Source organism: Microcebus murinus, chromosome 14 (genome assembly GCF_040939455.1).
Source record: "Microcebus murinus isolate Inina chromosome 14, M.murinus_Inina_mat1.0, whole genome shotgun sequence".
Taxonomy (NCBI): Eukaryota; Metazoa; Chordata; class Mammalia; order Primates; family Cheirogaleidae; genus Microcebus; species Microcebus murinus.
Genome location: NC_134117.1, coordinates 70,121,644 through 70,136,877, shown reverse-complemented (window position 1 = coordinate 70,136,877; position 15,234 = coordinate 70,121,644). Strand labels below are relative to the sequence as shown.

The 15,234-nt window shown below is 36.9% G+C and overlaps 1 protein-coding gene across 3 annotated transcripts in view; it reads left to right on the top strand.

Moving 5' to 3' along the window:
- ZFAND4 (zinc finger AN1-type containing 4) overlaps positions 1 to 15,234 on the top strand; it is a 95,228-nt gene that overhangs the window by 34,671 nt on the left and 45,323 nt on the right. Inside the window, exon 2 of one of the 3 annotated variants that reach the window (XM_012744623.2) lies at positions 11,480 to 11,600. The exons of the other annotated variants lie outside the window; for them this stretch is intronic. The gene's annotated coding sequence lies outside the window, so the exon portion shown is untranslated. The remainder of the gene's footprint in view (positions 1 to 11,479; positions 11,601 to 15,234) is intronic. 3 annotated transcript variants of the gene reach the window in all.

The following is a 15,234-nucleotide window of genomic DNA, read 5'->3' as shown; positions in this document are numbered from 1 at the left end:
TGATAATGTAAATAGTCTATTATCACATATTTTTTGTGTTATATGTATTATATATGATGTTCTTAAAATAAATTTAGCAAGCTAGAGAAAACATTATTAAGAAAACCATAAGGAAAATATTTGGTGCAAAGTAATTGCAGTTTCGGACTGAATTTTAAATCATTATAACTAGGCTCAAGCACATCTTTATTAATCAAAATAGAAGCCATTACAAGCAACACATTTTTGCCAATGATAAATAAGTTTATTCCTGTAGCGTAAAAATCCTTGCTTCGGGATTCGAGGAACTCTTAGCATTTTCTGCATCCTGCTGGTTGTGGAAGTGTTTTCCCCGCAAAAAGTTGTTGAGATGCTTGAAGAAATGGTTGTCAGTTGGTAAGAGGTCAGGTGAATCTGGCAGATCGGGCAAAACTTTGTAGCCCAATTCGTTCAACTTTTGAAGCATTGGTTGTGCGACGTGCGGTTGGGTGCTGTCGTGGAGAAGAACTGGGCCCTTTCTGTTGACCAGTGCCAGCTGCAGGCGTTGCAGTTTTCAGTGCATCTCATCAATTTGCTGAGCATACTTGTCAGATGTTAGTGCTTTCACCGGGATTCAGAAAGCTGTAGTGAGTCGGACCAGCCGCAGACCACCAAATGGTGACCATGACCTTTTTTTGGTACAAGTTTGGCTTTGAGAACTGCTTTGGAGCTGATTCTCGGTCCAACCATTGCCAATTGTATACAATCCACTTTTTGTCCTGTGTCACAATCTAATTGAGAAATGGTTCATTGTTGCATACAAGAAGAGAAGACAACACTTTATTTATTTTTTTGAGACAGAGTCTCACTCTTGTTGCCCCAGCTAGAGTGCCGTGGCATCAGCCTCACTGACAGCAGCCTCAAACTCCAGGGCCGCGCGCGGTGGCTCACGCCTGTAATCCTAGCTCTTGGGAGGCCGAGGCGGGCAGATTGCTCAAGGTCAAGAGTTCAAAACCAGCCTGAGCAAGAGCGAGACCCCGTCTCTACTATAAATAGAAAGAAATTAATTGGCCAACTGATATATATATATAAAAAAATTAGCCGGGCATGGTGGCTCATGCCTGTAGTCCCAGCTACTCGGGAGGCTGAGGCAGAAGGATCGCTTGAGCCCAGGAGTTTGAGGTTGCTGTGAGCTAGGCTGACGCCACGGCACTCACTCTAGCCTGGACAACAAAGCGAGACTCTGTCTCAAAAAAAACAAAAAAACAAAAAAAAAAAACTCCAGGGCTCAAGCCAAACTCCTGGGCTGCCTCAGCCTCCCAAGTAGCTGGGACTAAAGGCATGTACCACCATGCCCGGCTAATTTTTTTTTTTTTTGTATATATATTTTTAGTTGGTCAATTAATTTCTTTCTATTTTTAGTAGAGACAGGGTCTCGCTCTTGCTCAGGCTGGTTTCGAACTCCTGACCTTGAGCGATCTGCCTGCCTTGGCCTCCCAGAGTGCTAGGATTACAGGCGTGAGCCACCGCGCCCAGCCAAGATAACACTTTAAAACGATGAATTTTTTGATTTTTCAGTCAGTTCATGGGACACCCACTTATTGAGCTTTTTCCCCTTTCCAATTTACTTCAAATGCCAAACAACCGTGGAATGGTTGTTGAGTTCTTTGGCAACTTCTTGTGTAGTTGTCAGAGTATTAACTTCAATGATGTCTTTTTATTGGTCATTGTCAACTTCCAATGGCTGGCCATTTCACTCCTCATCATCAAGGCTCTCGTCTCCTTTGCAAAACTTCTTGAACCACCACTGCACTGTATGTTAGCAGTTCCTAATCAAATGCATTGCTGATGTTGGGAGTTGTCTCTGTTGCTTTACCACCCATTTTAAACTAAAATAAGAAAAGCACTTGAATTTGCTTTGTGTCTAACATCATTTCCATAGCCTAAAATAAAACTTACGGACAGCAAGTAATAAAATAAACAGCAAGTAATAAATCATTAGCAAAAAAAATAAAGCAAGAAATGTGCATTAAAATGATTTATAACATAACCACATTTAAGGATGAATTCCCATATCAAACGGCAAATTTCAACAATGCTAAAACTGCAGTTACTTTTGCACCAGCCTAATGCATTTACAGTAGTGTACTATATTTATTGATATAAATTTACATTGTTTCCAAGATGAATTGTCTGTCTGAAATAGCAGGCAGCCACAGCTGCAGACCTCAAGACCTCAATCTATGGAACATATCAAGCCATTCAACTTTTTCTTTTCCTTTTTCTTTTTCTTTCTTTCTTTTTTTTTTTTTTGGAACAGAGTCTCACTTTGTTGCCCAGGCTAGAGAGTGAGTTCTGTGGCATCAGCAACAGCAACCTCAAACTCCTGGGCTCAAGCAATCCTGCTGCCTCAGTCTCCCGAGTAGCTGGGTCTACAGGCATGCGCCACCATGCCCGGCTAATTTTTTCCCCCTATTTATATTGGCCAATTAATTTCTTTCTATTTATAGTAGAGATGGGGTCTCGCTCTTGCTCAGGCTGGTTTCGAACTCCTGACCTCGAGCAATCCGCCTGCCTCAGCCTCCTAGAGTGCTAGGATTACAGGTGTGAGCCACCATGCCCAGCCCTCAACTTTTTCTTTTAATTCATGACTTTTCTATGCTTCCTGGGGCACTTCCAGCATCAGTAATGGCACTTCATGTAGGTTCCATGGTGTTATTCAACGTTTATGTTATTTCACTAAACACAGTGAAAAATACCCAAGAACTATGAGAGATCGCTTTTTACTGTGATATGCAATTTACTATAGAGTGGAACGGCTTACCTGTAGATCATTAGCATCAAGTGGTGTTTTAAGTGGATACTTGCAACACTTGAGTTCACAGCAGTAGTGATAGGAGGTGGCTACAAAATTATTTCAGTCCCTCAGTATGTACTACAGTTAATTTTATGCAGTTATGATTTAATACTTCATCTTTACATTTGTTTACATTACTCTTGACTGCAAATTTTGTATAGTCTGTATTTTGTGTAGTCTGTAAGTTTCGATAAATTTTAACTTTTTGTAATCGATCTGTGTATATTTTATGGTAGTAAATGATAAAATAGACTAGTATTTACATATATTTTATGTATTCATGACATACTTAACTTTCTTTAATTTTTTTGATATCTCTAGGCTATGGGGTTCATATGTAAGGTTTTTCAAATTGTCACTTATCTTCAACAAATTTCTCACTGCATTTATTGAAAAAAAATCTGTGTATATGTGAACTCATGCAGTTCAAACCCATATTGTTCAAGGGTCAACTATACAAGACTTGCACTTGTTTTGTTAAATTTATTCCTAAGTATTTTATTCTTTTTGGTGCTATTGTAAATGAATCTGTTTCCTTAGTTTTATTTTCATATTGTTCATTATTGTGTAGAGATACAACTAATTTTTATATTGATATTGTATCCTGCAACTTTATTGAACTTGTTTATTTGTTCTAGTAGATTTTTCTGTGTGTATAGATTCTTTTTATTTATTTTTTTATTTTAGCGTATTGTGGGGGTACAAGTGTTAAGGTTACTTATATTGCCCATGCCTCCCTCCCCCTTCGAGTAATAGCTTCAAGCATGTCCATCCCCCAAACACTGCACATCTTACTTGTTGTGGTTGTATATACCCATCCCCTCCTCCCTGCTCCCGACACCTGATAAATGTTACTCCTATATGTCCACTTAGGTGTTGGTCCGTTAATACCAATTTGCTGGTGAGTACATGTGGTGCTGGTTTTTCCATTCTTGAGATACTTCACTTAGTAGAATGGGTTCCAGCTGTATCCAGGAATATACAAGAGGTGCTATATCACCCTTGTTTCTTATAGCTGAATAGTACTCCATGGTATACGTATACCACATTTTATTAATCCACTCATGAATTGATGGGCACTTGGGTTGTTTCCACAGCTTTGCAATTGTGAATTGTGCTGCTATAAACATTCGAGTGCAGGTGTCTTTTTCATAAAGTGACTTTTAATCTTTTGGGTTGATGCTCAGTAGTGGAATTGCTGGATCAAATGGTAGAACTACTTGTATTGCTTTGAGGTATCTCCATATTGCTTTCCACAGAGGTCGAACTAGTTTGCAGTTCCACCAGCTGTGTAGGAGTGTTCCTCTCTCTCCACATCCACACCAGCATTTGTTGTTTGGGGACTTTTTGATAAAGGCCATACTCACTGGAGTTAAGTGATATCTCATTGTGGTTTTGATTTGCATTTCCCTGATGATTAGAGATGTTGAACATTTTTCATATGTTCGTTGGCCATTACTCTGTCTTCTTTTGAGAAGTTTCTGTTCATGTCCTTTGCCCATTTTTTGATAGGGTTGTTTGATTTTTTCTTGCTGATTTTCCTGAGTGTGTATAGATTCTTTAGTGTTTTCTGTGTAACTTAGATGTCATCTGTGAATATAGATAATTTTACCTGTTCCTTTTGAATGTTGATGCTTTTTATTTCTGTTTCATGCCTAATTGTCCTGACTAGAACCTTCAGTAAACTGTTGAATAGAAGTGATGAAAGTGGGCGTCCTTGTCTTGTTCCTGATCTTAGGAGGAAAGCTTTCAGTCCTTTATCATTAAATAGGAAGATACTTACCGGTTATTCTTAAACTCCCTGTATTAGGTTGAGAATTCCCTTCTAGTCCTCGTTTTGTTGGAGTTTGTCAGATGCTGTTTCTTCATCTATTGAGGAGATCATGTGGATTTTGTCCCTTATTCTATTAATGGTGTATTATGTTGGCTGACTTTTGTATGTTGAGTCAATCTTGCATTCTTGGGATAATTTCCACTGGATCATAGTGGGAATCCTTTTAATATGCTGTTTAATTGTTTGCTTGTATTTTGTTGAGAATTTTTGCCACTATATTCATAAGGGATATTGGTCTGTAGTTTTCTTTTCCTGTAATATCTTTGTCTGCCTTTAGTATTCCAGGAATGCTGGCCTGATAGAATGAGATGGGAAATATTCCATCCTTTTTTATTTTTTGGAAGAGTTTCTGAAGGGTAATGTTAATTCTTAAAACATTTGGTGGAACTTACCAGTGAAATAATCTGATCCTAAGCTTTTTTCCTTAGAAGTTTTTGATTACTGTCTCTATCTCTTTACTTTTTATAAATTTATTAAGATATTCTATTTCCTCTTGTGTCAATTTTAATAATTTATGTGTTTCTAGGCATTTGTCCATTTCATCTAAGTTATGTAATTTGTTGGTATACAATTGTTTATATTCCTTTGTAATCCTTTTTATTTCTATAAGATCAGTAGTATTATCTCTACTTTCATTCCCGATTTTTAAATTTGAGTCTTCTCTCTTTTTCTTGGTTAGTTAGCTAAAGTTTTGTCAATTTTGTTGCTTTTTTCAAAGAACTGAATTTTTTTTTGGCTTAAAATTATCAAAACATTTATTTTCAAATACCAAAAGCCATATCCTCCTCCATTTTTTAAGTTTGTTTTGATCATGGAATGCACTAAATTCAGATCTAACAGTGTGGTCTCCTGTAGAGAAAACTATCTAAAAACCTGATTCCATTAATTTAGCACAGAAGTACAAAAGTCTATTAAAACACTATGTTCTTGTACATTGCACCTGTACTTTAATTTTAAGGGTATGGCTTTATACTATACAGGAATTTGAGAACTACCTCATAGGCAGACAGAAGCAAACCCACTGTTTGTGTACACACACCCCAAGCGTGTGTCAGGGATGCCAGGCCCTCCCTGGGGAAGCAAAAACTACGTCGTGCATGTGAACAAAGGTGCTAGTAGCATTTACATCCTGTACAGATGCAACCTTTGATGATTTATATATTTGATAAAAATGAGAAAGCTGATTTGTTGTAAAGTACATGTTCCATTTTTGTAGCATGAGAACAGTACAGTCAACTATTTATTCTGCAGTAACTCGCGCATCAGTGATTTAGAGTCTCTGTGATGTCCCCATAGCCTACATGTTATCTGGTCCTCCGCTCCACTCTTCGAGCTCTGCCTGAACTTCCATTTCTTGGGCTTTGATATTTATTCCTAAGTACAGACATCGCCTGTTCTTCACATCGTCCTAGGCTTTCTGAGCAGGTTCCAACCAAAAGGAAAAGGTGACGCTGACAGCTCAAAGTGAGCAAATATGAGGACCGCAAGGAATACAGTTGCTCCTCAGTAGGTGGCCAGAACCATGTCCTCACGTGGGAGGTAGCACTTGGAGAGGGCATGACCTGTGGCTGTGAAGAACCAGCTTTTGATTTCATTAGTTTTCTCTATTGTTTTTCTGTTCTCTGTATTGTTTATCCCAACTTTATTACTTCTTTCCTTCTCGCTTTGGGTTTAGTTTGATAGTTTTCTTTTTAAGTTTCATAGGATGGAAGATAAATTATTGATTTGAGATCTTTCATTTTTAATGTAGACATTTATGGTATAAATGTCCTTCTGAACACTAACTCAACATTCTTCCATAGTTTTGGTATGTTGTGTTTTGATGTTAAATCATCTTTAAATCTTTTCTAATTTATCTTGTGATTTCTTCTTTGACCCATTGGATTTTTGGGAATCTGTTGTTTAATTTCCACATTTGTGAATTTTCCAAATTTTTTTTGTTATTGATTTTCAATTCTATTCCATTGTGGTTGAAGGACATACTTGGTATTATTTCAGCCATCTTAAATTTAATGAGACTTGTTTTGTGGCCTGATATGTGGTTTATTTCAGAGAATGGTTCACGTACTTGAGAAGAATATGTATTCTGTTTTTGTTGGTTAGAGGGCTCTATAGAGATTTATTAGATCTAGTTGGTTTATACTGATGTTCAGGTCTTCTGTTTTCCTGCTAATGTTCCATCTAGTTGTTTTATTCATTATTAAAAGTGAGATATTGTACTCTCTATTCTTGTTGTAATATTTCTTCAGATCTATCTCTGTATTAATTTGGGGACTGTGTTGTTAGGTGTGTTTATAATTGTCGTATCTTAATGAATTGACATATTTATCATTATATAATGTCGTTTGTGTCTTGTAACATTTATTGTCTTAAAGTCTATTTTTCTGATATTGGTATAGCCATTGTAGCTCTCTTTTGGTTACTGTTTGCATGACATTTTTTTTTTCTTTTAATTTCATCTTGATTTTTTGTCTATTCTGGTAATCTCTGAATTTTAATTAGATAGTTTAATCCACTTACATCTAACATACTGACTGGGAGACCAGACTTCTGTTATTTTGCTATTTGTTTTCTGTTATTTTGCTATTTGTTTTCTGCATATGGATTTTTTCTTTTTTTTTTGAGACAGTGTCTCACTCTGTTGCCCAGACTGGAGTGCAGTGGCTCAATCATAGCTCACTGCAACCTTGAACTCCTGGGCTCAAGTGATCTTCCCACCTCAGCCTCCCTAGTAGTTGGAACTAAGGCATGTGCTACCACACTCAGCTAATTTTTAAAAAAAATTTTGTAGAGACAGGGTCTTGATATGTTGCCCAGGCTGATCTTGAACTCCTTGGCTCAAGTGATCCTCCTGCCTTGGCCTCCCAAAGTAGTGGGCTTACAGGCATGAACCACCATGCCCAGCCTTATATATGTTTTTTGTTCCTCTATTTCTCCATTTTCTTTTGTGTTAAGTGGACATTTTCTAGTTTATCATGTTAATTCTCTCTCTCTCTCTCTCTGTCTCTCTCTCTCTCTCTCTATATATATATATAACTCTCTATATATACATATATAATATGGTTTCCTTGGAAGTTACAATTAACATCTTAATTTATAACAATCCAATTGACATTACTACTGACTTAATTTTAATAGAATAAAAAACTTTACTGCTAAGAGGCTCTATCTTCCCCCTTCTGCTGTTATTGTCATAGATTAAACTCATGCGCTACATAATGATGTTTCGGTCAGTGATGGACCACATATACAGTGGTAATCCATAAGATTATAATGGATTTACGACTATAATCCTAGCAGTCTGGGAGGCAGATCATTTGCACTCAGGAGTTTGAGGTTGCAGTGAACTATGATGATGCCACTGCACTCTACCTAGGGTGGCAATGTAAGACTCTGTCTCAAAAAAAAAAGATTGTAATGGAGCTGAAAATTCCTATCACCTCGTTAATGTTATAGCTGTCGTAATGTTGTAGCACTATTACTTTATTATATTATTAATTTAGTGTAGCCTACGTGTATGGTGTTTGTAAAGTCTATAGTAGTGTACACACAGTAATGCCCTAGGCCTTCACAAGCACTACTTACCACTAGCTTATTGACTCACTCTGAGCAACTTCCAGTCCTGTGTTTCATATGTGCCTTTTTGCTCTTCCTTAACAAGCCCAGCTTGTTCATACATGAAGTTTCTTCTCCTCCAGATATCCTTTCCCTCATTTTATTGTCACATGTAATTTCCTGAAGCCTTCCTTGACCATTGTTATCAAAAATACACTCCTGGCCAGGCGCAGTGGCTCACGCCTGTATTCCTAACACTCTGGGAGGCCGAGGCGGGCGGATTGCTCGAGGTCAGGAGTTCGAAACCAGCCTGAGCAAGAGTGAGACCCTGTCTCTACTAAAAGTAGAAAGAAATTAATTGACCAACTAAAAATATATATACAAAAAAAAATTAGCCAGGCATGGTGGCACATGCCTGTAGTCCCAGTTACTTGGAAGGCTGAGGAAGGATGATCACTTGAGCCCAGGAGTTTGAGGTTGAGCTAGGTTTACACCACGGCACTCTAGCCTGGGCAACAGAGTGAGACTGACTCAAAAAAAAAGAAATACACTCCCCTCCGTACCTGTCCTAATCACTATTTATCATCACATTGATTAACCTGGCTTTATATTATAGATAAGCATATGGATGAATGGATGGCGGCATTATTATCGGCATTGTTTTTATCTGTGTTAAGTAACATCTAAGCTTACTTAGGGTCTTGTTTCTTTTCCTCCCTCCCCTACTTTATTGAGGTCTGATTGAGAAATAAAAATTGTATATATTTAAGGTAAACAACATGAAGATTTGATATATGTATACATTGTGAAGTGATTACCATAATCAAGCTAATTAACATATTCACCATCTCACGTGTGGTGAGAACATTTAAGATTTGCTTTCTTAGCGAATTTGAAGTATACAGCACAGTTTAACTGTAGTCATGCTGTATGTTAGATCTCCAGAACTTAATCATCTTGAAACTGAAGGTTTGTACTCTTTGACAAACATTTCCGTATTTCACCCATCTCCCAGTCCCTGGTAACCACCATTCTACTTTCTGTTTCTATGAGTTTGAATTTTTAAGTTTCCACATATAAGTGATATCAGACAATATTTTCTGTGTCTGCCTTGTTTCACTTAGTATAATGTCCTCCAGGATTATCCATGTTGTCGCAAATGGCAGGATTTTCCTTTTTTAGGGCTGAATTAATATTCCATGGTATTGTGTGTGTGTGTGTGTGTGTGTGTGTGTGTGAGTGTGTGTGTGATGTTTTCTTTATCCCTTCATTTGTCAGTGGGCACTTATGTTGCTTGCAATGAACAGGATCTTTTTTCTTATTACCAATATATTGCTAGAGCAGATAATAATGCCTGATATAGAGTAGGCTTTCAAATATTTGATCTGGTAGCTTCACTGGTAAATTCTACTAAACATTTCAAGAAGAATTAAAACCAATCCTTTCAAACCTTTCTAAGAAATTGAAGAGGATGGGACACTTCCTAATTCATTCTATGAAGCAATCTTTACCCTGATACCAGAGCCAAAGATACTGTAAGAAACCTACAAATATTCCTTACATATATTGATGCAGTTCTCAACAAACTACTAGCAAACCAAATTCAGCAGAATCTTAAAAGAACTATGCACTATGATCAAATAGTGTTTATTTCTGAAATGTAAGAATGTTTCAAAATATGAAGATTAATCAATGTAACATAACACATTAACAGAATGAAGGAAAAGCCCCACATAATCATCTCAATTGATACAGAAAGCGCATTTGGCAAAATTCAACACTATGATAAAGACACCCAACAAATAAGGAATAGAAGGAAACTACCTCACATAATAAAAGCCATATATGAAAAACCTACAGCAAACATCATATTCAGTGATGAAAGACTGAAAACTTTTCCCTAAGATCAGGAAGAAGACAAGGATGCATGTTTCACCACTTCTATTTGACATAGGTCTACCCAAGGCAGTTAGGCAAGAAAAAGAAAAAAAAGGCATCCAAATTGGAAAAGGAGAAATAAAATTATATCTCTTTACAGATGATATGATTTTATATGTAAAAAATCCTAAAGATTGCATAGGAAACCTGTTGGAACTAAGAACTAATAAAAAAATTTAGCAAAGTAGCAGGATACAAAGTCCATGCACAAAAATCTGTTGCATTTCTATCAGTTGCATTATAAGGAATTTGAAAAGGATATTTTGAAAATAGTTTCATTTACAATAGCACCAAAAAGAATAAAATACTTAGGAATTAACCAAGGAGGTGAAAAACTTGTACAATGAAATCTATAAAACATTACTGAAAGAAATTAAAGAAGACATTAAATAAATGGAAACATATCCTATATTCATGGATTGGCAGACTTAATATTGTTAAGATGTCAGTACCATACAAAACAATCTGGAGATTCAGTGCAGTCCCCATCAAAATCCCAGTGACATTTTTTGCAGAAATAGAAAAACCCATTCTAAAACTCCTGTGAAATCTCAAGGGACCCTGAATAGCCAAATCTGGAAAAAGAACAAAATTGTAGGACTCACACTTCCTGATTTCAAAACCTACTATAACACTACAGTATTTAAAACAGTATAGTACTGGCATAAAGACAGACGTATAAAGGCCAACGAAATAGAACAGAAAGCCTAGAAATAGCCCTCACCTATATGACCAAATAGTTTTCTACAAGGGGGCCAAGACCATTCAGTGGGGAAAGGGTAGTCTTTTTAACAAATGGTGGAGGGAGAACTGGATATATACATGCAAAAGAATGAAATTGGACCCTTACTTGATGTCATATGTAAAAATTAACTCAAAATGGATCAAAGACCTACATGTAAGACCTAAAACTATGAAACTCTTAGAAATAAAACATAGGGAGAGATTCTTCATGACATTGGATTTGACAGAGTATGTTTGGTTTCGCAAGAAACTGTCTTCCATAGTGGCTATATCATTTTGCATTCCCACTAGCAGTAAATGAGAATTCCTATTGCTCTGTATCCTTGCTGGCATTTTGTGTTGTCAGTGTTCTGGATTTTAGCCATTCTAGTAGGCATGTAGTAGTATGTAATTAGGGGTTTTTTGGTTTGTTTTCAGAGGCTGGGTTTTACTCTGTCACCCAGGTTGGAGTACAGTGGCTTGATCATAGCTCACTGTAACTTCAAATTCCTGGGCTCAAGTGATTCTCCTGGCTCAGCCTCCTGGGTAGCTGAGACTATAGGCACTACAGGCACATACCACCACACTTGGCTAATTTTTTTCATTTTTTGTAGAGATGGGGTCTTGCTATATTGCCCAGGCTGGTCTCCAACTCCTGGCCTCAAGCGATCTTCCTGCCTCAGCCTCCCAAAGTGCTGGGATTACAGGCATGAGCTACCGTGCCTGGCCAACATGGTATGTCATTGTTTTAATTTGCAATTCCCTGGTGACATATATTGAGCATCTTTTTATATGCTTATTTGCCACTGTCTGTTTTCTCTGGTGAGGTATCTGTTCAGGTCTTTTTTCCATTTTTTAATCTGGTGGTTTGTTTTAAGAGTTTTTGATTCTTGAGTTTTAAGAGTTCTTTGTATATTTTGGATAATAGCCCTTTTTTAGATATGCTTTTTGCAAATGTTTTCTCCTAGTCTGTAGTTTGTGTTCACATTCTCTTGACAGTGTCTTAAAGAGAGCACAGGTTTTTCATTTTAATCAAGTCCAACTTATCAAATCTTTGTTTCATGGGTCACGCCTTAGGTGTTGTATTTAAAAAGTCATTGCCATACCCAAGGTCATCTCAATTTTCTGCTATATTATCTTCTAGAAATTTTACAGTTTTGCATTTTGCATTTAGGTCTATGATTCATTTTGAGTGAAAGGTATAAGGTCTTTGTCTAGGTTCATTCTTTTGCATGTGGATGTCCAGTTACAGCACCATTTGTTGAAAAAACTTTCTTTCATCATGTTGTCTTTGCTTCTTTGTCAAAGATTAGTTGACTGTATTTACATGGATCTGTTTCTGGGTTCTATTCTGTTTCGTTGGTCTACTTGTTCTTTCCCCAATACTATAATGTCTTGATTACTGTAGCTTTATAGTAAGTCTTGAAATTGGGCTGTGTGAATCCTCTAACTTTGTACTTCTTAAATATTATGTTGGCTATTCTGGATCTTTCCCCCCCATCTTTATGAGAAATAATTGACATAAATTGTGTGTATTTACAGTGTACAACATGAGTTTTGATATACATTGTGAAGTACCACAATCAAGCTAATTAACATATCCATTACCTCACATAGTTACCATTTTTGTGTAAGTGTGGTGAGAACATTTAAGATGTACTCTAAGCAAATTTCAAGTAAACAACACAGTATTATTAACTATAGTCACCATATTGTATATTCGATATCTAACTTAATCATCCTGCATAACTGAAACAATTTTACCCTTTGCCCAACATCTCCTCATTTCTTAGTCTTCAGTTTCCATATAAACTTTAGAATCAGCTTATTGGTATCCACAAAATAACTTTCTGGCAATTTAATTTGTATTGTGTTGAATTTATAGATCAAGTTGGGAAGAACTGACATCTTGACATTATTGACTCTTCCTAGTCATGAATATGAAATATCACTCCACTTATTTCATTCTTCTTTGATGCCTCTCGTTTGAGTTTTATATTAATATTATAGTTTTCCTCATATAGCTCTTATATAGTGCATAGTGGGTTGGATTTATACCTACTTCTTTCATTTTTGGGGGTGTAATTGTGAATGACATTGTGTTTTTAATTTTAAATTCTACTTGTTCATTACTGGTATATAAGAAAGCAATTGACTTTTGTACATTAATCTTATTTCCTACAACCTTACTATAATCACTCATAGTTTTTGTCTGTTCTTTCTGATTTTATAGACAATCATGTTATCTGCTAACAAAGACAGTTTTATTTCTTCTTTCCCAATCGATACACATTTTTATTTTTTGTCTTACTGCATTAGCTAGTACTACCAGTATAATGTTGACAAGAAGTTGTGAGAGGGAACATCCTTGCTTGTTCCTGATCTTCCTGGGAGGGTTTCTAGTTTCTCACCATTAAGTATGATGGTAACTGTCTTGACTAGTATTCCCACAGTAAAAAACAAAAATGATGTTAACTGTAGGTTTTTAGATGTTCTTTATCAAATTGAGGGATTTCTGCTCTATTTCTAGTCTGCTAAGTTTCTATCACGAATGGATGTTGGATTTTGTTAAACACTTTTTCTGTATCTATTGATATGATGTGATTTTTATTCTTTAGCCTGTTGATGTGAAGAATTCCATTAATTGATTTTTTTTTTTTTTTTTGAGACAGAGTCTCACTTTGTTGCCCAGGCTAGAGTGAGTGCCGTGGCGTCAGCCTAGCTCACAGCAACCTCAAATTCCTGGGCTCAAGCGATCCTTCTGCCTCAGCCTCCCAAGTAGCTGGGACTACAATCATGCGCCACCATGCCTGGCTAATTTTTTCTATACATTTTAGTTGGCTGATTAATTTCTTTCTATTTATAGTAGAGATGGGGTCTTGCTCTTGCTCAGGCTGGTTTCGAACTCCTGACCTTGAGCAATCTGCCCGCCTCAGCCTCCCAGAGTGCTAGGATTACAGGTGTGAGCCACCACACCTGGCCTACCTTTTCTTTCTGTTAATGGTTTAAAATTTAATTCTATTGTGGTCTGATAGCAGATATTGTATGCTTTGTATTCTTTTAAATTATTTAAATTTATTATTAAATTTATTTATGGCCCAGAATATGGTCTATCTTGGCAAATAGTCCATGTAAGCTTGAGGAGAATGTATATTATGCTGTTGTTGGATGAAGTAGTATATAGATGTCCATTATATTTAATTGATTGATGGTGATTTTGAGTTCAACTGTGTCCTAATTTTCTGCCTGCTAGATCTTTCCATTTCTAATAGAGGGATGTTAAAGTCTCCAGTCATAACAGTGGATTCATCTGTTTCTCCTTGCAGTATTATCAGTTTCTGCTTCACATATTTTGATGTTCTGTTGTTAGACACATACATATTAAGTATTGTTGTCTTTTTGGAGAATTGACCCCTTTTAACCCTTTATCATTATGTAATGCCCTTCTTGATACCTGATAAGTTTCTTTGCTCTGAAGTCTGCTCTGTCTGCAAGTAATATAGCTACTCCTCCTGCTCTCTTTTGCTTAGTGTTAGCCTGGTTTCTCCTCCATCCTTTTACTTTTAAGCTGTATGTGTCTTCATATTTAAAGTGGGTTTCTTATAGAGAGCATAAGTGGAGACTTGTTTTTTGATCCACTCTGACAAGCCCTGACAAGCATTCTATAGTTTTATGATTACGTCTCAGTCCTTTAAAGGGTCTGTGTGCCTGGGCTGTGAACTTCACTATTTCCTGTCAACCCCAAACTCTCCCCTCTTGGGTGGCACAGGATGGCTAGAATGGGCTGGAGTTGGGTATTTCCCCTTCCCCAGGCTGGTTAGGGTCTGATAAAACCCTGGCAGCTATGCTCTGGTTAACTAGTTTGTCCTGAAGGGAGATCTTATTAAGAACAGAATGCTCTGGTGTATTTAAAAATGATTACTTTTCCCCTCCCTCTGCCAGAAACACTATGGTTTTTCCTCTCTGATATTCACTGTGAGAACCTGACTGAGATCCTGGTGGTGAAACTCACAAAAGAATAGGGGTTCTTTTCTGACTTGGTCCCCCTGAGGTTTTTAATCTCATGCTTGTCCACAGTGAGCCTCCAGCAATTTGTTCATTATAGTTTTTAGGTTTTCTACCCTGTCACTGGTTCCCAGAAGAGGTTTCTGCTCTGGTAAATTGTGGTTTTCTGTATTCACCTGTCTCTTCTATTTTGGAGGCGCCGTTTGCTCTATGACCTCATTTCTCTGACAGATCCAAGAAGAGTTGTTGATTTTTCAGTTTTGTTCAGCCTTTTAGTTGTTACAATGGAGTGGTGAATTCCAAGCCTGGCTAGAAACTGAAGGTCTTACATTTTATCAGGGTTTATCTGCTTTCTATGTTGAGA